The sequence below is a fragment of the Myotis lucifugus genome, unplaced genomic scaffold, assembly GCF_000147115.1.
Source record: "Myotis lucifugus unplaced genomic scaffold, Myoluc2.0 scaffold_596, whole genome shotgun sequence".
Lineage (NCBI taxonomy): Eukaryota > Metazoa > Chordata > Mammalia > Chiroptera > Vespertilionidae > Myotis > Myotis lucifugus.
Genome location: NW_005871644.1, coordinates 282,724 through 309,367, shown reverse-complemented (window position 1 = coordinate 309,367; position 26,644 = coordinate 282,724). Strand labels below are relative to the sequence as shown.

Genomic DNA, 26,644 nt, shown 5'->3' with positions numbered 1-26,644 from the left:
CCCCCCCCTAGTTTATGGAGCCTTTCTTACCTATCCTGGAACACAGGAGGGCGTAGGGCAGCCCTCCTGAGGGGCAGAGCGGAGAGCTGAGTGACCCCATGAAGTGAGCTAAATGACTTAAGAACATTTCCCAGAGCTCTGTAGCCCAATACTGTGGTGTGTTGCCTTTATTTTTATGCAATTCCCATCTGAACCACCAAGAATTATAAGCCCCACACAGATGGGATGCTGAACATTCTAAAACTTTTTTATTTTTAAGTTACATGGGGACAGAGCATATTTTAGAGGAAGACTTTTACAAGAGACCAAATGAGGAAAAATTTCTTCAAAACAAGACATCTGGCAAACCTGGCAATTCGGTTTTCATTTGCTGATGAAAATTTCTTGGATTCGGGTTCGTCTCGGAATCATTCTTCTTAAAATAGAGGCTTGTATAGGAAGCATTTTGTTTCGTTTTTCTTCCATAGCAGGCTCCACAGAGAACAGGGGAAACAGCAGTCTCAACCCACAGTAATTTCATTTTCTTTTATCATTTTAGTTAACATTTTAACTCAATTCAGTGATGTTGTTGAAAAGCGCACGGTAGCCAAGTCTTTGGTCTCATCCTTTCACAAATCAGCACGTCCAGACTTTCCCCAGTGTGCGACCTAGTCAGATGCCCCTTATCCCTAAATGCTTTTTTAAACAGACTTAATTCACTGTACTTTTCTTGCATGAAATTACGTGTTGGCCACATGGAGCCTGGGTCCTCTGCACAGAAGCTGGTGTGGGCCTTTACAGATGTCAGTGGTTCCTGATGGGGAGACCTGGTGAACACAGTCTCTTCCCAGAGCTCAGGAGTGAGATAGCTGTAGGTCTTAGAAATGGCATCAGAGGTGGCCTTGGGCAGTTGCCCAGGGTGCCAGTGCAGCCCCTGGCCGAGGGTAGCTGCTGGTGAGACCAGCCATCAGCAGCAGATTCCTGGACACGGGCTGAGACGATGCCAGTGCCCGGGGGGCAGGGATGAGGCACACCAGCACAGAGCCCAGCAGCCACGGTGTGGGGCCTGCTGGCTTGTTCCCCCAGTACCCTTGCAGCACAGGGGCAGCAGAGAGCTTGACCAGGACGATGGTCCCACGGATGGCAGGGGCTACTTCCTTTGGGCACTTACCATCCAGAACAACATGTCTGTTGTCGTCCCCAACGGCGACACAGCCTTGAACTGGGTGCTCTGCCAGTGGGTTTGCTTTTGCACTGGCATAACCTTTAAAACCTCGTCCCTGAGGGACGCCCCCAAGAAAACGTCAATGATCTCAGATTCCTTGATGGGCAGGGAGAAGAGATAGATCTCGTCCAAGGACGTGAACTTCCTGTCCTTGACCAGGCGGCCCACGCGGCCACATCCTCCCGGCCTCCAGGTCCCCCTCCCGCAGCAGGGGTGTCACCAGCCTTTGGGGTTTTCCTGGAGAAGAAGCTGGAGGCTTCTGGTTGGCTACAGGGAAAGTAACTCTGGGAAGATGGGAACAGAAGAACCAGCCCTGCCTTAACTAGGGGTCCTGAACGGCACGGAGCGGCTCAGAGACCAGCGCTCGAGTAGGTGCCGGCCTTTCCTCTCGCTTCATCATTACCTTCCCATCAGCCAAGCGGAGGTAGAAGGAAGCCCTCTGGGAGGAAATGCTGGGAATATAAAACCCAAACTGCACCTTGTTAACAGAGAAACCTGCCTAGGCTGGGAGCTCCAGGACGGTAACAGTACCGGTCTATGCTGGGCAGTGCCCACTCCCCAGCTGCCTACAGTACTAACTATGGGGACTCCTTCATCGCCGAGCATCTGAGTGTCTACTGAGCTCTGGGCACACGTGAGCAAGACAGAGCCACATGGCCTTGGCCCTCCTGGAGTTTTATTCTGGTGGGACACCCACTTCAAATGATCCCAGAAATAAAAGTACGTAAAGAGATAGCTAATACTTCCCACTATAAACAGAAGGCCCTTCTTTACGTGATACCCAAAAAATCCCTTTTAGAGTAACATATCACCCCTTTTTACAGCTGAAAATAAAAAAGATACATTAAGCAATTTGCCCAAGGTCACCCTACTGACTGCCTCAGTGCAGCAAAGCCGCGAGCCCACCCTCTAACCACACAGCAGGTCGCCTCTGCTCTGTCACTGCGGCCGCCGGCCCCCAGCGAGATCAGCAGGAAGAACAGGCCACAGCCTTCCTGCTCCCACCAGAGCCTTCCGGGCTGTGCCCACCAGCACGGCCCTGGCTCCACGGAGCAGTGTTATCATGCTCTTCTCACTTGGCTCCTGGGGAAACATTCCTTCTCCAGTCTTTCAGAAACTGAGAGTCAAAAACACAGGGAGCTGAGCTCACCCTAGCCAGTCTGGCTCAGGGGATGGAGCATCGACCTGAAGACTGAAGGGTCCTGGGTTCAACGCTGGTCAAGGGCACGTACCTCGGCTGCAGGCTCCTCCCCAGCCCAGGCCCTGGTCAGGGTGCATGCAGGAAGCAACCAATCAATGTGTGTCTCTCCTACATCGATGTTTCTCTCTCTCTCTCTCTCTTTCTCTCTCTCTCTCTCTCTCTCTCTGTCTCCCTCCCACTCTCTCTAAAAATCAATGGAAAAATATCCTCAAGTAAAGATTAAACAAACAAACAAACACACAGAACAAAACAAACAAAAAACACAGGAAGCTCAAAGACCTTTTTGGAAAAATAAGCCTAAAATGGCCACTGGGCCCGGAGGATTTCTAGCTGCACGAGAGGACGCGCTGGCACGCTACCTGAGCTGTTTCCCACACTCAATCCTGGCAAACGGAACTTCCCAAACCTTTCCCCCCAACCTTAGAAACACCTCACTGCCTGCCAAGCCAACCAGAATCGCACTGAAAGGCAGCTCCCTGGCAACACTCCAGGCCAAACGGGAGGAGCCGATCACCTCGGCTTTACTGAGTGATGAATTTCTGTTGAGCACATTGAGTCCTTCATTAACTATTTTTAAATTCTGATGTTTTTAATGATCGTTTTCATAAGTAGCACAGTCTAAGAAGCATTTGTATGAATTCTGCAACACTGCTCTGGGAAGATGCCATCCTTGCTGATGGATAAGTTTTATTTATTTTTTTAAAATATATTTTATTGATTTTTTACAGAGAGGAAGGGAGAGAGATAGAGAGTTAGAAACATCGATGAGAGAGAAACATCGATCAGCTGCCTCCTGCACACCTCCCACTGGGGATGTGCCCGCAACCCAGGTACATGCCCTTGACCGGAATTGAACCTGGGACCTTTCAGTCCGCAGGCCGACGCTCTATCCACTGAGCCAAACCAATTTCGGCTGGATGAGTTTTAGACTCAAAGACTTTTTTACTTAGTCCTTCCTCACTGGTGAGTAGTGGGGGGTCGAGAGACCGAGGCTTCAGCTCAGCCTCTATTGTCACGGGCGACCTTGAACCAGTCGGCTCGCCTCTCTCTGATTTATTTGTATTGTGGGCACATTTCTCAGGGACGCTGAAGCCAAATGAATTTATAGAGGTAAATGCAAAGGGTTTTATTCAAAGCTGAGATATTTCAATCTGGAAACAGCCCAAGTGCCCATCAGTAGATGAGTGGATAAAAAATCTATGGTACATTTATACCGTGGAATACTATATAGCTGTGAAAACAGAAGGACCTCTTACCCTTTGGGACAGCATGGAGGGACCTGGAGAGTGCTATGCTAAGTGAAATAAGCAAATCAGAGAAAGACAAGTATCACATGATCTCACTTATATGTGGAATCTAATGAAAAAATAAACTGATGAACAAAACAGATCCAGAGACACAGAAGCATGGGACAGACTGTGGAATCTCAGAGGGAAGGTGGGGAAGGGGATGTGTGGAAACTGATTAACCAAAGAACTTACATGCATATGTGCACAACCTATGGATACAGACAATAGTGTGGTGCAGGCCTGAGGAGGGGAAGGGTGGGAGAGGGGGTCAATGGGAAAAATGGGACATCTGTAATACTTTCACTAATAAAGGTAAATTAAAACAAAGTCAAGCTGAGATATTTAATCATCTTTCTCGACCCGGCTCCTAGCACAGAGCAGAAACTCCGTAGATGTTTGAAGCAAGAACCACGTTCACCTCTGCAGAAGCTGACAGCGTTCATCAAACACAGGAAAGAAACCCAGACCTCTAGGGACACCAAAGGGTGGGTCAGGTTAACCACACAGACACAGGCGTACACACGCAGCCAGCAGGACCACAACACACGGTTCTGCATCCCTCCACCAACCAGTGGCCCACCCACCATCACTGCACGCCACACAGTACAAAGGGCAGGGCACACATGTCACCCAAAACCAATTGTCTCTCAATCCATCCAAAATATGCTGTTTTCTTTTCAGTGGTTCTCCACCCAAGATATCAAAGTATTCTTACTAGTGCACTGGCCCTCTCTCTAACCTAAAGTCAACTTTGCAGTAGAATAAATAAAAGTCTGTTAAACCCTTACTATTTGCTAGTGAGAGATTTTCAGTTATTTCAATCCTACTCTTTAATGGAATATAATCCTACTCTTCAACTCCTCAGAGGTGAAGGGGCCTCTCACCCCAACAGTGTGCTCTTCCCACCCTGGATGGGTCACCCAGTCTCAAGGTCTAGAGCCCCACCTCCCTGGAGACCCCGGACTCCCAGAATCCCTGGGGTCAGGGAGAAGACACAGGAGCGGCTCAGGCGTTGGCGTGGGGTGGGGAGAGAGAATCGTGCTGACCACCCTCTCTCTCCAAGGCTCTACAGAAGCCAGACTTCCGTGTTTTATCACCAGGGGCCAGGCACACCAATGAGGAGGGTCAGGCACTCCAGGTAGCAACCAAATACGCTGACATTGATGCTAATCACAGATACTGGAGCATCAACAAATGAATAAACATCAAACAGGGAAAACTGATTTGACCATGCAAGAATTAATACTAATTATAGTCACTTATGTGAACTGTTTACCTAATTACCATGCAACACGACGATCGTGCCTATCAGGAAAGGTGTCCGATGACAAAAGAATGTTTGATTTCATCACCACGCTGACAGAGGTCACCCGTGATCAGCTCTCATGAACTGCGGCTCACCGAGCATGCTTTCTCACTCACAACTTAAACAGAGTGAGCGCCCTGGGTGTGCTGGGACTTGTGTTGGGAGCACATTAGCCCCGGGGCACAGCCTGAAGCTGGAGCTGCGGACAGTCCTGTGGCTCGGAGCACCACGCAGGTTCCAGGAGCAGATTCCAGGAGCGAGGGACCGTCCTGCAGTTTTACTATTATGACTCTGCAGGCAAACTGCCCGTCCTCTTCTGTTCATCTGAGTGAGGACTCTGCCCCACGAACCACCATCTTTCTTTCTAAACTGTTAAGGACGTAGAGCAACAGGAAATTTGGAGCCGGGGTAGGCAGATAACTGACTTCTGGCTGACTGGAGAGAACGGCTTCCTCGCTTCCTCTCGGCGTAAAGGGTGCGGTTTGGGTTTCCTAATGACCATCTAGGGTTAGGACGCCAGGCAATGCCACTCACAAAGCCCAGGAGCTTGTTTTGCCTTTTCCAGAAGTTTCCAGTCCTGTGCAAATGTTTCTTGAGCTTCGTGAGGTCACAATCTGAGAGCTGAGGACCAGGCCTGTGAGTGGGAAGTCCTGGGCCCGAGAACAGCCCTGCGGGTTTAAGGATCCCTCGCTGTCCTGTGCACACAGAGCTCATTCCAGCAGCCGACCAGAGGCCAACGCAAAGACCAGGTTAGCTTTAAATTTACAAAACTCTTGGAGTCGAATGCACAGGCCATTCGGCAGCAAGTGCAGGCGCCTCAGGACAGAAGTGCCTCATCACTGGCTCCGGCAGTCAGGCCCACGCCCTCCACAGGAGTGCCCGTCTGCACATTAGTTTGCATCACAATAAGCAAAGGAAGGTTAAACAAGCCAAAGACTGATGTCTCTGCCTGATTTTTTTTAAGTTATCATACAACCCGAGGCCTTCATCTACAAACTCCTACGCACGTCAAAATAAAGAACGAGGCTGTTGGAAAGCAAGCACTGCCCTTCTGCTAAAGAGGAAAAAAGTGTCTCACTCAGTCAAGACTGGCAAAAGCCCTCTCTCTCATTTCACACTGTAAAGTCCTATGCAGATCCCATGAGGTCACAGGAGAGACCGACCTCTGAACTGCCATCAACCACCACCAGTCCTGTTCACCCGCCTCCGGAACCCTCCGGAACCCCTGCCTCCACCGCACCCCACTCAACCAGCCCCCGATCCATCTCCCCAAACCTGAACTGCAAATCCTTCCGTGTAAAATCCAACTCCTTAGCCTGGGCACCAGGCCCCGCCTCCACCTGCTACCCCAGCTAGCTCTCCCCAGGGCACAGCACCCCTCCTCCGGCACCTCAGGCGACGAGCTGCAGTTTTCTGAAGGTGCCACTTCCTCTCCCGCCTCGGAGAGCCTCACTTTCCCTTCCCTGCCTATGCCCTCCTGCGCTCTCACACTCCACCCGACTTCACTGCTTCCAGGAGGAGCAGGTCCCTCGCCCCGGGCTGCCCCAGTGCACCACCCTGCCCGACTCCCACGTGACCCCCCAGCACCCGTTTCTCAGCCCCGTCACACTCCCACCTCCCCCATGAGAGCAGAGCACAGGTCTGGCACTCACTGAATGAAGACACTGCCATTGTTCTTTTCAAATCAGCACAGCCCCCTACTCCCCAAGAGTTACACAAAAAGCAAAGAACCGAGCATCGGGCGTTCACTGCTTCTCCTCAGCCACCAGGTAAACTCCTGGGGAACCGTAGTCAGGTGACTTTTCATTGATGACGATGATGTCGGTAAGTGTCCGAAGGCACAGAGTATGGCGCAATGGGAAAAACTGACTCGAGTCGGTGAGATATGGAATTGAATTTAGACAAGTAACATAAGCCTAGGTGTGTGGTTTTATGGGAGAATTTATTTAGGTCTAAGAATGTGTCTAATGTGGTATTTGGCACCTAGAGACCCACCCCTGCACCCACTCCACTGCCCCGCACGGGCCTGGGTGAAGGGTGGTGAGAGGAACATGCCCTCAGACAAAAGCAATGACGACAGAGGTGAGAACAGTGGCTACCACAGGAGGGGCATTGGGGCCGGGAGGTGACACAGAGCCTTCAGAAGTGTTAACAATGCTCTATGTCTTGATCTCAGCGATGACTACACAGAGGTACACACTGGTACAAAGAAGCAAGCCCCAGGAGTCACCTTTGTAGCTACCATGTGCACTTCCTACTCCCTGCACCTTTCCCACCCAGTCAGTCCCAACCCTCTCCCCTCCGGAAACCATCAGTCTGTTCTGTGTCTACCAGTGTTTCTATTTTGTTTGGTTGTTTATTTTGTTCTCTAGATTCTACATGTAAGTAAAATCATATGATATTAGTCTTTCTCTGTCTGACTAGCATAATACCCTCTAGGTCCATCCAAGTTGCTGCAGATGGTGAGATTTCTTTCTTTTTTATGAAAAGTAATATTCCCCTGTCTATATGGACCACTGTCTACCGATGGGCACTTGGGCTGCTTCCATTTTTGTTTATTGTAAATAATGCGGCAATGAACACAGAAATGCATATATTCTTTCAAATCAGTATTTTGGATTTCTTCAAATAAATATCCAAAGTGGAATCTCTGGGCTACGAGGCAGTTCCATTTTTAATGTTCTGAGGAACCTCCATACTGTTCTCCATATAGTAGATCTTTTTCCCAGGAGTGGAATCTGAAATCAGTCTGGAGTAGCCTGGCTTTCCGTAGTGGCTGCAACAAGCTACGTTCCCACCAACTCCACATCCTTGCCAGTACTTGTTGGTTGATTTACTGACGACAGCCATCCTGACAGGGGTGAGGTGCCATGTCACTGTGGTTTTAATTTGCATCTCTCTCATGATCAGCGATGTCGAGCATCTTTCCGTATGTCTGTCGACCACCTGTGTGTCCTCTTTGGAGAAGTGTCTCCGCAGGTCCTCTGCCCGTTTTTTAACTGGACTGGTTGTATGTTGGTGTTAAGTTATATGAGTTTTTCAATAAATTTTAGATATTAACTCGTTACTGGATGAATCATTGGTGGATATGCTCTCCCATTCAGTAGGTTGTCTTTTCACTTTGTTGATGGTTTCCTTTGCTGTGCAAAAACTTTTTAGTTTGATGTAGTCCCACTTATTCTTTCTTTTGTTTCCCTTGCCTGAGAAGATATATTGCCATGAGAAAATATTGCTATGAGAAATGTCCGAGATTTTACTGCCTATGTTTTCTTCTAGGATTTTTATGGTTTCCAATCTAATATTTAAGTCTTTAATCCATTTTGAATTTATTCTGTGTATGGTGTAAGAAGGTGGTCTAGTTTCATTTTTTTGCATGTATCTGTACAATTTTCCCAACACCATTTATTGACTATACTGTCTTTACCCCACTGTATATTTTTGCCCCCTCTGTTAAGTATTTATTGACCAGAAAGACATTGGTTTATTTCTGGGCTCTCTATTCTGTTCCACTGAACTATATGTCTGTTTTTATGCCAGTACCATGCTGTTTTGATTCCTATAATCTTATAGTATAGTTTAATATTAGGTAGCATGATTCCTCCAACTTTTTTCTTCTTTCTCAAGATTGTTGTGGCTATTTTGGGTCTTTTGTAGCTCCATATACATTCTTGGAATATTTGTTCTAGTCTGTGAAATACATCATTGGTATCTTGATAGGAATTGCGTGAAATCTGTAGATTGCTTTAGGTAGTATGAACGTTTTAATGATGTTAATTATTCCTATCTATAAACATGTTATTTGCTTCCACTTATTTGTATCTTCCTCAATTTCTTTCTTCAGTGTCTTATAATTTTCAGAGTACAGGTCTTGTACCAGGAGTGGAATTTGGAACCAATCAGTCTGGAATATCCTGGTCAGCATTAGTGACCAGGAAATTCCAGATAATCTGCCTGATAAGATCCCCTACTTCCCCCAAAGGAAAATGACCTTGCCTGAAATAATCCACTCTTTTCACTGAACTTTCTTGTCCCACCCTCTGTCTATAAAAACCTTCCAATGCTGTACATCTGAAACTAATATTAAATGTAAAAAAAAAAAACTTCCATTTTGTACAACTCCTTGGAGTACCTTCTAGATGAGATACTGCCCAATTCATGAATCACTTAATTAAGACAACTAAATGTCCAGCAGTTCGATTTTCTTCTTTAACAATACTTAGGTAAAAATGTAAGGCTCTGTGCACTCACCGTATGTAAATTATACTTCAATAATGTAACAGCAGTGACTCCTGGCCCTGGGCCACTGTCATTATAAACAGTCAGCAAACGCATTCCTACACCAGGCATTGGTAGGAGGCAAAATAAATGTCTCGTACATGTATTACAATGTCTCAAAGGTACAGGGAAACTATCATACTTAATAAAACATTAATTTCAGAGTATTATTAACTTTATAGTCACTCTTTCACCACACATTTTCCCATCAACAAAACAAATACTCCAAGAACAACCACAATCCTATCGGGACCGAAACAATTTTTTGAAGTGCTACCTCTGTCTGTCGTCTCCCGCCTAGAGATAAAGTCTAAGCTCAATCCAGCCAGCATCCAAGCTGGAACCCGCCCACCTTACAGCCTCCCCTCCACGGACTCCACGGGTAGCCCCACTGCCCCTGGGTAGCTTTCCTCACCGCTCCACAAACAAATCTTTCCCGTTCGAGCTCCCCTTAGTCCCGAGCTGTTCCCTCTCCTCCTCCGCACCAGTCTGCTATCAGCTACCTGAGTCTTTGGCTTTCTTCAAAGGCAGAACTCAAGGCCCACTTCCTAGAGGTGAATGAGGTTGGGGAAGGGGACTCCGGCCACCCTGGCGCATTGCCACTTCTCCTAACTCCTTTAGCATATTTACAGCCAAGGCTGAATGGCTGGGTATCCAAAAAGGTGCCTGGACTTCCTCTGTACAAATATCAATACAGTATTAGTTGGCATTACTATGTCCCAGCCACTGTTGTAAGTACTTTACTCCTTATACTCATTTAATCTTCACTCTGTCTTATTATACGGGAGGTACTATTCTTAGAGGTTAAGGAACTAAGGCAAAGAAATTAAAGAAGTTGTCTATTATCTCCCGATTGGTAGGTGGCAAAGACGAGATCTGAACCTAGACAACCTGACTACCTGAGAAGGTCTTCGTTTACTTTTCTTTGAAGAATTTTAGGCTGACAATAGAATTGCAAAGATGGTACAGGGTTCCTTTCACCCACTCTCCCTTGTTAACATCTTACGTTACCATGGCACATTGATCAAAACTTAAGAAATTAACACTGGTACAATAATATTAACTAAACCATAGACTGTATTCAGATTTCCCCAATTATTTTATTATTATTATTATTATTATTATTAATGATTTTTTAGCGAGAGAGGAAGGGAGGGGGGAGAGAAAGAGAAACATCAATGTGAGAGCAAAACATCGATGGGCTGCTTCCTGCACACCCCTTACGAGGAATCAAACTGGCAACCTTTCGGGGCATGGGACGAAGCCCTACCAGCTGAGCCACCTGGCCAGGGCTGGATTTCCTTAATATTTTACTCATGTCCTTGTTCTGTTGCAAGACTGCACATTACACTTAGTCATAATTCCTTAGTCTCCCATCAGTGATAGTTTCTCAGTCTGTCCTTGTCCTTCCTGACCCTATCACTTTTAAAGAATACGAATCAGGGACCTTGCAGAATGGCCTTCACTCTGAGTTTGTGTGTTTTCTCATGATTGCACTGAGGTGATGGACTGTGGGGAAGAACATGATGTTCTTAGAGATTATATCAACATCACCTGTCACTGGTGATGTGAACCGAGACCACTCGGTGAAAGAGGTGTCACCAGGGCCTCCCACTGTACAGTTGCTGCTGTTCCCTTTCCATCTCCTACTATTAGCAAGCCAGCCTCTGAGTCAGCCCACACTCACGGGGAGAAGTGAACTCCATCTCCTGGAGAGAAGAGTTTTGAAGAATGTGGAGACGTGAGTTGAAGCCACCATAATAATTAATAAACATTTTAGGGACGATCATTTCTGGCAACTATTCTGTTTCTCCTGAAACTTTCACCTACTAATTTTGGCCTTCATTGATAAATCTTGCCTTTGGCTATTATAACTGTGGAAAGCTAATGGCAATTTTCTAGCCCCTCATTCCTTCTACATTTATTAACTGGAATTCATCTGAAAGGAAGAGCTATCTCTTCTCCCCCACTTATTTATTTGGTGAGTCATTTGTCATTAACTCAGGGATGTTTATTTTATTCTTTGTTCAATAATCCAATGTTATCTATATTGCTGTTCAAATTGTTTCAGCTTTGGCCACTGAGAGCTCTTTTGGGTTGGTTTCTGTGGTTTTTTTTTTTTTGACATTTCCTGTCTTTTTTAAATTTCCCCTGTCCCAGTCCTGGAATCAACCATTTCTCTGAGGAGTTGATAGGGCACGTTATCATCGGGGAATTGGCAAATGCTGTATGTAAGCATCGCCTACAGCGGCATACTCAGCATACAGTAATTAGGCACTAACCGTATTTGCTATGAAAGCTGCGAGGCTGAAAGGCAATGGCCCGCTGACACACACAGAGGAGGGGACAGACACCCCTCTCCTGCCCGGCCCTCTGGACAAGGTGTGCCCGGCCTCCAGCAGCTCCTGGTTCAGTGGAGTCAGTGCGCAGGGGCTCCTTCCCCAGCCTGGCTCGCAGCTGCCTCAGAGGTGCTGATGCCCCTTGCTCAAGACCCGTCAGGAAGCGCTACAAACACGGCCTTTTTTACGGACGGACGGGGAAGCAGGTGCCAGAGAAGTAAAAGCATCCCTAAGATCAACACCGGCAGGAATGGCGCTCTCGACCCCTTGCCCAGAGGCAGCCTGCGCTCTGGAAGAGGAAGGTTCCTGGAGAAGTTTCCTGCACACATTTCTCGTCTCACCCAGGCCCTCTTCACTCCGGAGTTCAAGTGTGAGAGGCGAGAGGATAAAACTGAGACTCTGTGTTCTTCCCCAACCACATTGGATTTATGCAGTCATCAGTTGCTTCTTGCATGTGCCCTGACCAGGGATTGAACCCACAACCTTGACATATCAGGATGATGCTCTCACCACCTGAGCTGCCCGGCCAGGGCGGGCCCCAGCTCTTAACCCCTTTGTTTCACAGTCTCCCTTCAGTTAGCTGGAGCCACCGTTGTTAGGATGGCATCTTCCCCAATCCCAGACCGCGGCCAAGCTAAAAGTCTATGACAAGAAGAACTTAAGGTTTCTGTTTTTTTTAAACTCAGAGATTTCATCCCGGTGTCTACACATCAAATAAAAGGCTAAAACCAAAATCAACGAAGGAGGGAGAAACAATATTCAGATTTTGTTCCACTCAGACCCGATGCCCACAGGAACCCAGGCCCATCCTAAGTTCTCAGTCCAAATACTAAGTGGGCAATGAGAGTAAACGAACATAAACACAAACAACAATAAAAAAGAGGGGTTAGGCCTTAGGTGTCAACACTCCACAAGTCCCAGCACCCGGTGAGGAGGAAGCCTGCACCTGATCCGTCCCAGGACGACTCCAATGACCTGACATGTCATCACCAAGAGAAAAGCCAGAAAACAGATCAGCAATAGAAAGCGTCTGAGAAAACGTGGCACTGATGGTGGTTAATAGGCTGTGACATAAGAGTCACATTTTTTCAAAGACCTAGGCTGTGGTCCGAACTCACAGCTTGAGGCTTGTGGGCAAACTGTTTTATTAGGATGACAACTAAGCCCCACAATTAGCTGACAGTAAAGACCCAATCTTAAGACAAAAAACACAGAACTTATAAGCAGCCAGTTTTATAGATTCCAAAGAGACCTCCCCCGACAAAATAAACCTTGGGTTTAGCTTCTAAAGATCATTTCATCAGCACTAGCAGCATTACACAGAGCTTACAGTTACACGGCTCCTCGCAGCAGACACAGATCTTCTGAAATGCGTGTGAGCACTCACTCAAAAGAATTAATATAAATAAGTATCAAAAACATCTGCCAAGTGAATGAGAGGCTAAACCATACCTGGGCTGCCACTGTCCTTATTTCTCCTTGTAAATGGAAGATGTAATTGACAAAAGTTAAATATTAGAGAGGTAACAGAAGCGATGATAACTAAAGACAATGAGTCTAACAGGTCATGATGGGTGAAAAAAAAAGAGAGATATTAAAAAAGACAATTTTCTTGTTTGGGTCAACAGAACATAATAGGGAAAACTACAGGAATCATTGTTTCTTATACACTCTTTCTTTAAAAAGAAAAACTGTTGAACTTTACAGTAAAGCACTAAGTCTTGAATCGTTTACTTACGAACCTTTTTGAAAGTCCGCCCTGGGTCTGGTAACTACGGCAAAAGGGCTGTTGGGAAGTGATGAGCGAGAAAATGATTCTCCAGCTAGGTCTTCAACATATAATTATGGAGATAGCAATCGCTTAAAAAGTAACAAATCTGGAATCGCTGCCAATTCCAGCATCTGAGGTATTTTCATTTGCAGGTAAAAGTAATAGAGCTATTCTATTATTGCTAAGCACACAGGACCCAGAGGTGTTTTCACGGCTCACAGCTAGAAAAACTACTCCCACCCGGGGATGCAGCTCTGGCAGCCGCTCTCCATATGAAATGGCCTCTACACGCCTTGCAAATGCAAAACCTCAGTCCTGAGCAAGTCACTTCACCTCTTTTCATCTCGTTGGTAAAATGGCACTAATCCCCACACCACTGGGTTGCGGGGACTAAAGCCCCCAGGGTCAGGGAAAGCGACATCCCTGTCCCACAACCCCAGGCTTCAAGCCGCTTTGGACCACCATTTGAAGCAGGCAGGACTCTCTGAAAATCATTTTGTGGACAAACTGCTGTTTAGGAATGTGAAATGCGATCATACACCACTCACTACTGAGGGAGGGAGGAGGGACGAGAGCTGTAAGCAGAGTTGGTAGCAATTGTTAGAAATAACTTCAAATACACACACCTCTGGCCTCCTGCCAACTGCTTAGCTTTGCTTCCCTTGCACACATTTTGGCTTGGGTAGTACATCTGGCGGTCATGTGTCCCAAACAAATCTTATCACTTTGAACTTGACACTTGGGGGAAGGGGGGATGTCCTGAATTGAGAGGAAGGTGAGAATTTTCTAGAAGGAAATTTTGAAAAGACAAAAGGGGTACTTCTCCTCTTCATGAGCTGCATGGCATTGCTCTATATTCTCTAAACTAATATATTATTTGGCATAAGTTTAAAGACATTCCCCTCACCCAACTTTCCTATATTCCAGGGAAATTCCTATGATTCCTTTAAAAATAAGCCTCTCACTTTATGTAGTCAAAGTGTTGCTGAAGGGATTTTGTGCTCTTCTTGGATAAAAGGAAGAATCCCCATTTGCATAAAAACTAGGAGCATGGACTCCAGAGCCAGGCTGCCTGGATTCAAAACTTTGGGCAAGCTGCCTGACCTCTCTGTGCCTCAGTTTCCTCATCATCAGTAAAATGGGAGTGACACTAGTGCCTTTCCCAAAGCTGCTATGGGGCTAAAAGGAGTTAATATTTGTAAAGTGCTTAGAACAAAAAGCAACTGTTGAATTAAAATAAATAATTCCCTAATCAAACCCTCTGTAAAATATTACCTAAGCATGTAATAAATGCTGGCTTGAATCTCATCCAAAGAGACCGAGCCTTCCAGGCGGCCAGTGCGGTGGAGTGAGAGACTCCTCCCTCTGCACCCTCCGTGCGGCCCCGAGCAGGTCACGTTAACCTCTCCCCAACCCTTCGCTCCCCTGGGAAAGGCACTGGTAAAATGGGAATAATAACAATTGTCAGCAGGCAGCAAAGGTAAATGAGGAACTAGAGATGTAAAGTTCTCGCCACAGAGAGAGCAAAGCATTAGGTGCCCAAAAAGCGAAACACCGCCCCCTCTCCCTCCCAAACACACAGGTACACACCCACCTAAAGGCAGGCCAGCCTGTAGCACTGAGCGGTTGTGAATTAACCTGTGAAGCAAGCACCTCAAATACTGCAATCTGGGTGGGGCTTTGCCTTGAAGTTTTATCAAGGTTGTCGGGCAACCTGAAGCAGCAAGAGTAAGGCAGCTGGATCCAACTAGGACAAGAGTCAATGTGCCCACTTCCTCAGGCCGGGTCGGAGAACGATGGGGAACAGGACACCAAAAGCTATGAACAAGGACTAGGGCTCCCCTCCAGGCCAGCAAAGGAGCAGAAGACTTAAAAGCAAACACCAGAAAGTCTAGGAATCTTCCAGTGATTCAGGGGAACAGCCCTGAGTTGACGTTCTGGAATGTTTTCTGGCCACCAGGCTCCTTATAAGTAGGTCTTGATCGTATTTAAAACGAAAAATAACTTGAGAAAAGGACTGTGTTTAAAGGAACGAGAAGGAAAATCGCACTGGATGTGACTCCGGTGAAAGGAGAGCAAGGCGACAGCTGGGTCCCACGGGCAGCAGGGCTGTGTGTGGGCAGGAGCCCCTTAAGGCCGTTCCTGGGGTTAAATCACGCGCCACCTCCCAATAAACTAGCCCGTTTTCTAAATACCCGATGCCTCAGGGAACAGCACCGCTTTCCTACCCTTTCACAGGTAAGAATTGAGAGTCTCCAACTTTTAAAAATAAATATTCCTGAGAGAAATTACAATCCCTCTGAGATTTTAAGCTTTTGCTGCAACTGAAGAGAATTACAATTAGGAAACCTGAGTGTACACATTAAAAGCTGCAAGTCACAAAATGCACAAAAGGATGGATGATTATAAAATTTTGATTTTCTTAATACTAGTAAGGACAACACTTACTAATGCCTTGAGATGTAAAAAGGAATGCTACTAACCCACTATCAGGAGTGCTCGATCAATGCTGACTCTTCATGCTATTACTAGTGGGACAGTCATTTGGGGCTGCTGTTCCAATCACAGTGAAGACCTGACTGGTCTGCATACCTCATGCTGTTCTAGCACCACTGCCAGGGACGAGTACCGTGTGCAGCCGCGACAGAGAACCGACCCGCACAGAGAGGTACAGCCACAGCCTCCGCCTTGCAAGAATCATGCGCCACCCCCCACCACCCCTCTCCACCCCCAGCTCAACAGTGCTGACTGGCTCCTTGGCACTACGAAGGGGGCGTGTTTAAGATACATCTTCCTTTCTCAATAAATGAAGTTCAATATATGTATTTCTTCTATTACTTTTATTTTCATCTGCACTGATGACAATGCTCTTTGAAGACTCTAAGAGCCCAACATGCAAGGGCTGTGCACTCAGTCAGTGATGGAGCTGGATGCTGGCAAAGCCTCACAGAGGCCGAGGCCTCGCTGCAGGAGAACCCTGACTGCCCAACAACTGTCAACAAGGGAAACAAATGGGCGGGTCCACGCTGCTTTTATCACATTTAAACTGACTCTAGATGTAGCATTGGGAGGGTGAGTCAATGGGGGAACCTGAGCCAAGGCAGAAGGACCCGGACCCAGTTTCCCAAATACAAAACCAATCAATAAAATATAATCCCCCCAAAATGCTTTCATATATGGCTGAGCTCCGAACCAAGTAAAAAAATACATAGGTGTCAAATGCAATAAATCAGAACTCAACAAGGAGACAGAAAAATGTGCCCAGTAGACTTAATGAAGGACAGTTCAACTGACTCTTCAATGTTATGTAAAAAGTGTGACACCATGATACATATTCAGAGTAACAAATGAGACTGAATAATCTAAGTGACACTCAGTCAGACATATCTAGATTCTTATATAGAGTCGCCCTATACAGTTGGTGGGAAAACACCACTCCAAGTGGATCTCCCATAATTACAACCGAAAGATATTTGTCTACAAGTCCCTAGAGCATCTTTTTAAAGATTTCTCACCTATAGGGTCATCTATGATCAGCAGGAAACTTAGAGAGAGAGAGAGAGAGAGAGAGAGAGAGTGATTAGAAGCCAGCTGAACTTCTCTCTCGAAGATTAGAACATTTGATTGTAAATGGCCAGCTGAACAAGCATGAACTGGACCTCTGAGTAAAAGACCACTCAACTGAAATACACAAAAACACACAACATCACTTCATTACAAACCAATTCAACTGTTTTCATGGGAAAGTAAAATTGACAAAGTCTAAATGTCTCAGAGCACATTTTGAAAAGGTTATTACAGAACCACAGATATATTTAAATAAATGAGTTCATAATATTTACCAAAAAAAACTCATTAGACACCTCTGAGGACTACTGAAAAGCCAATCTGATCTGAAAACTGGTAAGTAAGGGAAAGAATCAAGCACTGAATTCATGTTTCCTGCACAGACTGTACCTCAGGATAACCAAGTCATTCATAACAGGAGGTTTCTCTACAAAGTTTCTTTCTAAAAAGTATTCCAGTCAACAAGGGAAGAAGGTGAAACAGAAATCAAAATTTCACCATTTTGCAAACTCCTGGTTAAATCTTGGATCTAGGCGGTGATGGCCGCCAACATCACAAAAAAGACTATTCTGAAGGAAGAAATCCCGCCAAAAAAATCTCAACCTGAGTCCGACCAAGTCTCCAGATCTGATTTCTATCTTACAGGAAGCGCTGGGGACAGATGAACCTGCTGAAGGGTACCGCAGAGACAGTCAGCAAAACCCAGCCTGTGGGAAGTGGGGCAAATGGCCTTTGTCGTCAACAAATAGACTGGAAAGAAAAAATGACCGAGATGAAAGGCACAGATATAAAGAGACTTAAGAGCCACATCGAGTGAATGGAATGTGTGGGCCTTGTCTGGACACAGATTTGAACAAACTAAAAGTAAAGTATTTTAGACAATATGGAAAACATGAACCTTGACTGACTAAACGTTGGATAATTTTAAAGAACTGCCATTTTCTAGGTGTGATAATGATGTGGGGAATAACTTTTAAAGTGTCCTTATCTTTCAAAGATATATCCTTAAATAATAAGATATATAGGATTTTCTTCAAAATAACTGAGGTAAGAGGGGTGCTGAAAAAAAGAAACAGAATTGGTCATAAGCCGTTAATTGTTTTATGGGCGCATAAGGTATGCGAGGATGCATTATTTTATTCTCTTGGCTTCTGTATGCTTGAAATTTCCCATAATAAAACTAGAACTATGAAAGAAACTGGGTTTTGTCCCATTCTGCTTGGAGCATATTGCTCCATGCGTTTGTATGACAATGGCCCTTTTTTCAACATTTTGCCTCTGAAGAGGGACCCAAGAGGCCTCAACTTGACCATTAAAAATCCTGTGTCTGGCCCTGGCTGGTATTGCTCAGTGGTTAGAGTGTTGGCCCACACACGAAAGGGTCTCAGGTTCCATTGCCAGTCAAGGGCACATACCTGGGTTGCAGGTTCAATCCCTGGCCCTGGTTTCTGTCTCACTCCCCCCACCCCCTGCGCCCCCATCTACCTTCTCTCCCTCCCTTCCACATTCTCTCTGAAAAAAGAGATGGAAAAAAAATGTCCTCGGGTGAGGATTAACAACAAAAAATCCTGTGTCTGCACAAAGGTAACTTTCTAAATATAAGTAGCATTTAACAGCCATAGATTAGTACATTACTTTCCAATCAAAAGGGCCGGGGAGATGGAAGGGGCCTTAGAATTATTACAAGAGTCCTTGAATTCAGCTGCACATGTTGAATTGCAATGGTTGAATGCTCAAATTACACCTACTATCCTACTGAGTATATGAAGTGTTACCAGCATGAGTGTGCACAAAAACCACCCACAAGGTTGTACACACAGTGCTGTTCCAATAGCAAAAAACTAAACACAAACTGCTGTCTGGTGGCCGGGGAGGGTCCGATGAGTTCCAGTTCATGCACACGGTGGAATACCACTCACCCGTTTCAAATGAGGTTGAGGAGAACAGAAAATGGGAAAGTGTTCACAATATAGGAAGTGAAAATCAGAGACAAAGTATGTACACAACAATGTCATTTGTTTCTCTTTAAAAAAAGAAAAAAAGTTCGCATAGAAAAAAGACCAAAGTGTGTACACCCAAATTCCAACAGTTAATTTCTTTAGGTAGTGGAATTATAGATGATTTTATTTTCTTCTTTGTGTTTTTATGAGTCTAGCAATTTTTCTATAATAAAGGCAGAGGTCTGGATTCCTTTATCTACAATTCAGAAATCCAAAAAGCATTTTCAAAAGCTTAGTGGCAAACTCGTTTAGGTCCAGAACATGACCTAAACCAACATGGAGCTGCTTCATACTTACTCCATCTACTGTATTTACAGATCTCACAGCAGAAATATGCTCCAGTGCTGGGCTCAGTATTACCCTCCCAAAACCCAAAGATTCTGGATCCTACACCCCAAGGTTTTGGACAAGAAATTGTGGACTTGTATCAGTTTGTAACTTTGCCACCATGACCATTTTTAGGCTTTTCAAAATGGAACTCGTATCTGAAAAGGCTGGGTGCCCCTGCTATCAATAATCAATTGTAAAATTGCATCATCAATAAAAACGATGTTCTTAACACACAGGATTATCATTCTAGAATCATCACTGGTGGCAAACACTGTCATATACATTTAGCTCATGTGATGCTGCTTCACGAGGTAGACACTGTCCCAGACCCTTATTCAAATGAAGACACACATGCTCAGAGGGGTTATCTAACTTGCCTAAGTCACAGGCAGAGTTGGGATAGAACCTGGCCCTTAGGGGCTATGCTACTAAGTAAGCTAGCAAGCCAGGGCAGTTCTTTATTTTTTTAAATATTTTTTATTGATTTCAGAGAGGAATGGAGAGGAAGAGAGAGATAAAAACATCAACGATGAGAGAATCATTGATCGGCTGTCTCTGCAGGCCCCAAACTGGGGATCGAGCCCGCAACCTGGGCATGCGCCCTGACCAGGAATCGAACCATCACCTCCTGGTTCATAGATCGATGCTCAACCACTGAGCAACTGTGGCCAGGCAGGGGCAGTTCTTAATGGTGGTAATAACATCACAAGTAAAGCAGAGACAACTGACTTTTATTTTAAAAACTTTTTTGATTTGTAAACTAAACAAACTTGATCTACAAATTACTGAGAAAGGATAAATATGAAGCCTTACCATATAATTTGTAGCATTACTACCATTAACTCTAACCACACCAAAGTTATTTGAGGATGCCCTATGAATGTAACGATATAATTTTCTGTGCCACAGAAAATCTCCCAGTAATCTTTTGGAAGTCAGTGTGGGAACATTTTCTCCAGAAAAACCACGTTCCTGCCCACGGGAGAGCCTGGCGTGTCCAAGAGCAAACGCTCCGCTATCTACTTTTGGGGTTTCCTTGGTGTCTCTGGACTATAAAACCCAGTAATTTACTTTCCCTGCTGAAGACTAAGGCAGAAATAGCCTTGACTTCCTCTTTGCAACCCGAAATTCACAGCTGTTTGGGGTGAACAAGGGGGGTAAGAGGGGAAATCCTCCTGCAGGGATTTTCCTGGCCAAGGACGCAACTTTCACCGGGGCCATAACCTCCAGGACAGTGACCAGGCTGGCGCTGACTGGATACAAATCACATTCTTCAGACCACAAGGCTGCTTCACTGCTTCCTGTCTCATTTTTGTAACCAAGACAGTAAAAACTGAACTTCCATAGAACACAGAAAAAGGGAGACCTCAGTTTAGATGAGGCGCTTTCTAGATTTTTAGATGTAAAACGACCACACATCCAGGAAGGTGTGGACGAAAGGGGCCACATGCTGACCTGACAAGCTCAGGGGAGGCCTGCGTGGCAGTCTTGCAAACTCGGAGACCTAAAGTCACCACAAAGGATGGTCTGAAATTAAACTTTAACTAAAAGCAGTTATGGTGGGCAGTGACGTCCTAGGCCAGAATCTTCCCTGAAAAGGTCAACCTTTACCTTAACTGAGCCTATCTGTCTTTTTGCATCTATGATAACATACCCTTGAAATGTCTGGGTAACTTGTGACTTCCCTTTATCTGGAGCCCCTGGGGCACAACCAAATGTGCTGGGTCCCAGGACAGGTACCATAAATTCCTTCATTATCATGTTAATTGTTCCTGCACCCACCTAAGTGTGTGTCCATCATTTTACTTTTTATCCAATCCCAGGGGTTTCCCTGCTTTGCTTATTCCTCCTCCTTAATCTGTCACCAATGAATTTCATGTAACCCACCTATGTTCCTCCTTTGATTGCAATGTATAAATGCAGATGTAACCCCACCATTCTCCGGAGCACTATCTCAGTTCGTTGAGGTTCTGCTTCCCGGCATATGTCGACAGTTTGGCTCAAATAAACTCACAAAAATTCTTTACAGGTTTCAATGGTTTTTTTTACGTTAACAAAGGCTATCTCGCTTTGTTTTGTGGTGTGTGTGTTTTTAACAAGGAAACTGCATTCTGCTCTAGAGAAAGCAAAAACGCACAGCAATTCCCAAGTAAAGGACAGGCTGCCATCCCCATGAAATCATACTTAAGAGACGTATTTTAAAAAGCTCTCCAAAAGCCACTGCAGTGAGTTAAGGAGGTTTCGTGGGAGATCCTGAAAACTGCTATCCTAACGGGGAGCTGTGCGTGGCTTTGACTTTATTTTTTCGTTCTCTCAGAAAACCAGGAACTTACATCAGACAAGTCCCTGAGATCCTGCTGCCAGCACCTCCCACTCTACAGTCCCCACAGGGTCCCGGCTGCTCTCTTCCCAGGGACATTCAAATCCTTTGCCCCAAACAGGCACATTCTCAGGAAAGCTGCCCCATGGGAGTGGGAGGGCGAAGGAACGGGCTACAGATGCCTTCTGGGGGTGGATGAAAGACCCATTCCATAGAGTGGTTATGCTAACTGCTCTTTTATCTTCTAAGTCTAAATTCCTTAAATAAATGTCAGGGATCTTTCTTTAAAAACAATGAATAATTTGTCATATCTTCTGACGTTTGAGAGAACCTGTTATTGTTCCTAAAATGGAGTCCATTTTTTCAAAACTTTTCATTCTTCATTTCTTATTTCAGAACCTTTCCAGCCCTAATCGGTTTGGCTCAGTGGATAGAGCATCGGCCTGCGGACTAAAAGGTCCCAGGTTCGATTCCGGTCAAGGGCATGTACCTTGGTTGTGGGCACATCTCCAGTGGAAGGTGTGCAGGAGGCAGCTGATCGATGTTTCTCTCTCATCAATGCTTCTAACTCTCTGTCCCTCTCCCTTCCTCTCTGTAAAAAATCAATAAAAAAAATAAAAAAAAAGAACCTTTCCATCTTTGGGAAACTCCGGCTGTTTTTAGATAGTCTTCCCTGTCCTTCCCCCCACCCCAAATGGTAGAGTAAAAACAAGTTTTATAGCCACACTTACCGCTACAATGAATGTAAATGTAAATAAATGTCTATAAGTGTTTATATTTCTCCAGCAGCTTTCCCTGGCTTGTCCTTTTCTCACTCTTCTCATGCTTGAGAAACCAAGTGTAGGATTTGTCTAAAACCAGCGGTTCTCAACCTGTGGGTCGAGACCCCTTTGGCGGTCGAACGACCCTTTCACAGGGGTCGCCTCAGACCATCCTGCATATCAGATATTCACATTACGATTCATAACAATAGCAACATTACAGTTACGAAGTAGCAACGAAAATAATTTTATGGTTGGGTCACAACATGAGGAACTGTATTTAAAGGGCCAGAAGGTTGAGAACCACTGGACCATGACCAGTCTCCTCCTTGATTGCACCTTTGCCTTCATTTCTGTGCTTCTGAGCCCTCAGGAGTCGTGTTAGTTCACATCATTCACATGCATTCACTTTCACACACATCAGTATGAAGCTCACAATTCAACAGATAGTTTTAAGTTAATATGTGGTAGTTTTTCTTAACGTTTCCTTTTCTCAGATCTGTCTGCCCTTTAGTTGACAGAATTCATCTTTAACCCAAATCTTAGTGAATTCTCATACAGAAGCTGCTTTCCTGGAAATCAGTAGCTTCCCTAACTATAAACTCTCGTCACGTGGGAATCTGAGTGCCTGCTATGGCCCAGGGCTAAAAAATACCTGAGTTAAAAGAAGTTTGGCGAGCTGCACTTCCGCCTTTCTGGCTCTGTGAGCAGCACCGAGGCGGCCATCAAGATCGAGTGCCAGCCAGGAAGAGTGTCTGACCCATTCTCTGAGAAAGACTGGCATGACGTGCAAGCTCCCGCTATGCTCAATATACGAAATGGTGGAAAACGTTCGTCACGAGAATTCGAGGAACCAGAATTGCACCTGATGGTCTCAGGGGTCTCATTTTTTAAATGAGCCTCACTGACCTGCAGAATGAAGTTGCGTTTAGATAATTCAAGCTTATTACTGAGGACACTCAGGGCAAAAACTGCCTAATTTCCATGGCCTGGATCTTACCCATGACAAAATGTGCTCCATGGTCAATACATGGCAGACCATGACTGAGCTCATGTCGGTATCAAGACTATGGATGGTTATTTGCTTCATCTGTTCTGTGCTGGTTTTACTAAAAATTAAAATTAAAACAATCAGATTCAGAAGACCTCTGATGCTTATCAACAGGTCTGCCAAACCCGGAAGATGATGGAAATGATGGAAATGACCCGAGAGAGCTGACAAATGACTTGAACGAAGTCAATAAAATGACTCCAGATCGCACTGGGAAAGACATGGAAAAGGCTGGCCAACCTAGTTATCCGCTCCGAGAAGTCTTTGGCAGAAAGTCAAACGCTGAAGAAGCCCAAGTTTGAACTGGGGAAACTCACGGAGCTTCACGGAGAAGGTCGCAGCTCTGGGAAACCTACTGGGGATGAGACAGGTGCTAAAGGTGAACGAGCGGACGGACATGCGCCCCAGTCCAAGAATCTGCTTAACTCAGACTTACGGGTGACAAACAGAAAATACAATTTGTGAAAAAAAAGTTGAACACAGTGCCTGTCCGAGCCACAGACTGAGGCATGCGTCTGTTCAACCATCAGGACGTGAGCCACTATGTAAGGTAAAATCCATGCTCTCCAGAACGTCTGTAGCACTAGATATTTTGGACAGCTACGCTTTCTAGGTAATCTACTTCTTGTCCTTTTAAGTCACAAAAATTACATCTGAATCATTTTGGATAGAAAACCAAAATATTTTTCCTACTTTCATTAGCAAGCTATAGTGAACATAATTTAATCTTTATTTAATGGCTAAGAGTCATAATAAACAGGAATTATAGCACTAAGCTATAGTTTGGTGATACTTGGGGCCTCACCTGGTGTATAGGGCTATATACCTCTATGTTAATAGTCTTAAATTAAGGGGGGGGTGGGGGGGGAGCAAGATCCTAGATTTTAATTGCTTTTTCTGTTTCTAATTTTGTCAATCATACAGACATAACATACTACCATAAACACTGTAAGACCATGTATTGGGAGACGGACTAATTTTTTTTTCCAAAGTGTGAGAAAGTTTATTTAGAAAGTTAGGGAGGTAGCGGTGAGCCAGCTGGACTGTGTAGGCTCAGGAAACAAGTTACAGAGGCAGCAGAAGGGCCCTTGGAGCTTAGGAGAGAGAAAGGCAAGGCTGCTGGGGGGGAAAGGCGTGGGTGGGACTAATTTTGATAGAGTACCTACTACATGCCAGGTCTGAGCTAAAACTTAGCAGTGTGTCTAGCAATCGGCCTGGCACAAAGCAGATGAAGGGTAAACATTTGGTAAGTGAGTGGCATTAATGTGCCTGCCTGAGCAGGTCCGTTCCCTTATTTCCTGTTTCTTATCTGCCATAGTTTGGAAAAGACACCCAAGCGAGAAATAACACCATTTAAAATGTCTGGCATGATACTTCACACACAGCAGGTGCAGCATGGCAAGCTTGTATGTGCTGAACTGAACTGAGAATGGCTAGCAGTACTTACAATGTGCCAGAAATTGGGGTTTCTTACACATATTACCTAAGACAGTCCTATAAGGCAGATAATATTATCCCCATTTTATGTGCAGATATTAAGGTTCAGAGTGGTTGAGTAATCTGTATCGTCAGTGGCGGTAGTAACATGAACCCAGGCGGCCTGACTCCAGACAAGTGGCCTCAGCACAGTACTCCGCTGCCCCTGAATGTACGAGGTAAATAAGGGACGGGCGGAAGGGCAGGCAGTTAATAACAACTTTTTTTTTTTTTACTCTAGAAGTCTTCTTTGCTGACTTTCTGACTCTCAGGTACGTTCTCAATGGTGAGGGTTACTACATGTAAGCATTATACTGACAGGCCAAACCAATAAACTGTGGAAGCTGGGCAAGCAAAGTATTCGTCGACAACTACTGTTACAGTACAGATGATGGGTTCCAAAGTGGAAGCCTGAGAGATCAGTGTGCACTGGGGTCATTAGGGACAGCTTTGCGAAGCTAAGACCTAAGCCCTAGCAGTGGAAGAGAAAAGGGGAGGGGCACTGTGTAGCTTAAGAATAAGCACAAAGCTTTTGTGGAATGAGGGGGAGGGTCACACACAGAGGACTAGAGGGACAGATCGATAAATGAAAAGACAAGCACACGTGTGGTTTGGAACATTTATATGCACTGCATCTGTAAGCTCCTACTCCTGCCCGCTTTACTTGGTCACTCAAACAGCTGGACAAACGTCGCCTGTAGTTGGCAGTACCGGTGGGGGCAGGGCAGGGAAGCTAATGCAAAGGCCAAGTCTGAAACTACGATTCCACTGCTCTAGTTAAACACCCAGGGTCCCTGAGGTGGGTGGTGGTGGGCAGGGGGACCCACCCTATCCTATTCCCAAATCTCCAAAGGCAGGACATGCTGACCTAGGGATTATTTAAACACACGGTCTCGTTTGCTTACAAGTCTCTGGCTAGATTGAACCAGTCACCTCTAATTAATGACACACCCAGTGGAACAAGTGCCTGCAGATCCCCCCTGCCCCCAGGGGTCACAGGGAGGAGACGCTGGCTCCTAGGCTATCTACCATCTCTCCAACAGCCACAGGAGCAAGTCAGGAATCAGCTCTCCTACGCAGGGAATGGAGACACCACCATGCACACTTTACGACAAACTGGACATATTCTGTTAGCAGGAGGCCCAAAGTAAAAACACTGTGCTCATCAAAGACTTCCTAGTCTTGCTTAACTACATGGCAGCTAACTCCTCAGCAAAATTTCAACAGTCTCTGAGTGAGAGCACCAAGAGTGACGTGACCTGTGCTTGAAGGCAGGAGAGATGTGAAAGTCTCTCACTTCAGCAGGATGTACTGGGGGTTACGGTATCTCTGGCAAACCTCCAAATGCTACATCATTCCACTCATTAGAAACAGGCACCTCAGAACTTGTAGAGTCTTTCTCATCTCTCAGACTTCAAGAAGTGCAGAAATATCAAAGCAATCCAGGGAAGATTCAAAACCCAATCCGCTCATTTGAAGTACATTTTTCAACACCTGTGATCGAGGGACTGGGCATATAAACATGAGAAGACGAAATCACTCCGCAAGATGGAAATGTATCCATCCATCCGTTCATCATTACCACTCAAGGCTCCAGCAGGAAGTTCTTCTGGGTCCCACTCACACCACGTAAGGTTCCTTTCCCACTCCGCGCCTCCCCTCCAGGTGTGCCCACCTGGCACACTCCACTTCGCCTACCCAGACCCTTACTTCCTTCAAAGCCAGCTGAAGTCCCCCTTCTCCAGGAAACCCGG

The 26,644-nt window shown here is 45.5% G+C and overlaps 1 protein-coding gene and 1 pseudogene across 1 annotated transcript in view; one reads left to right on the top strand and one right to left on the bottom strand.

Moving 5' to 3' along the window:
- The window catches only part of LOC102439077, a 39,856-nt pseudogene extending 15,977 nt beyond the window's left edge, over positions 1-23,879 (top strand).
- The window catches only part of ANKS1A (ankyrin repeat and sterile alpha motif domain containing 1A), a gene marked incomplete at its 3' end in the record, with an annotated part of 148,998 nt that overhangs the window by 120,826 nt on the left and 1,528 nt on the right, over positions 1-26,644 (bottom strand). The gene's annotated exons all lie outside the window — the stretch shown is intronic.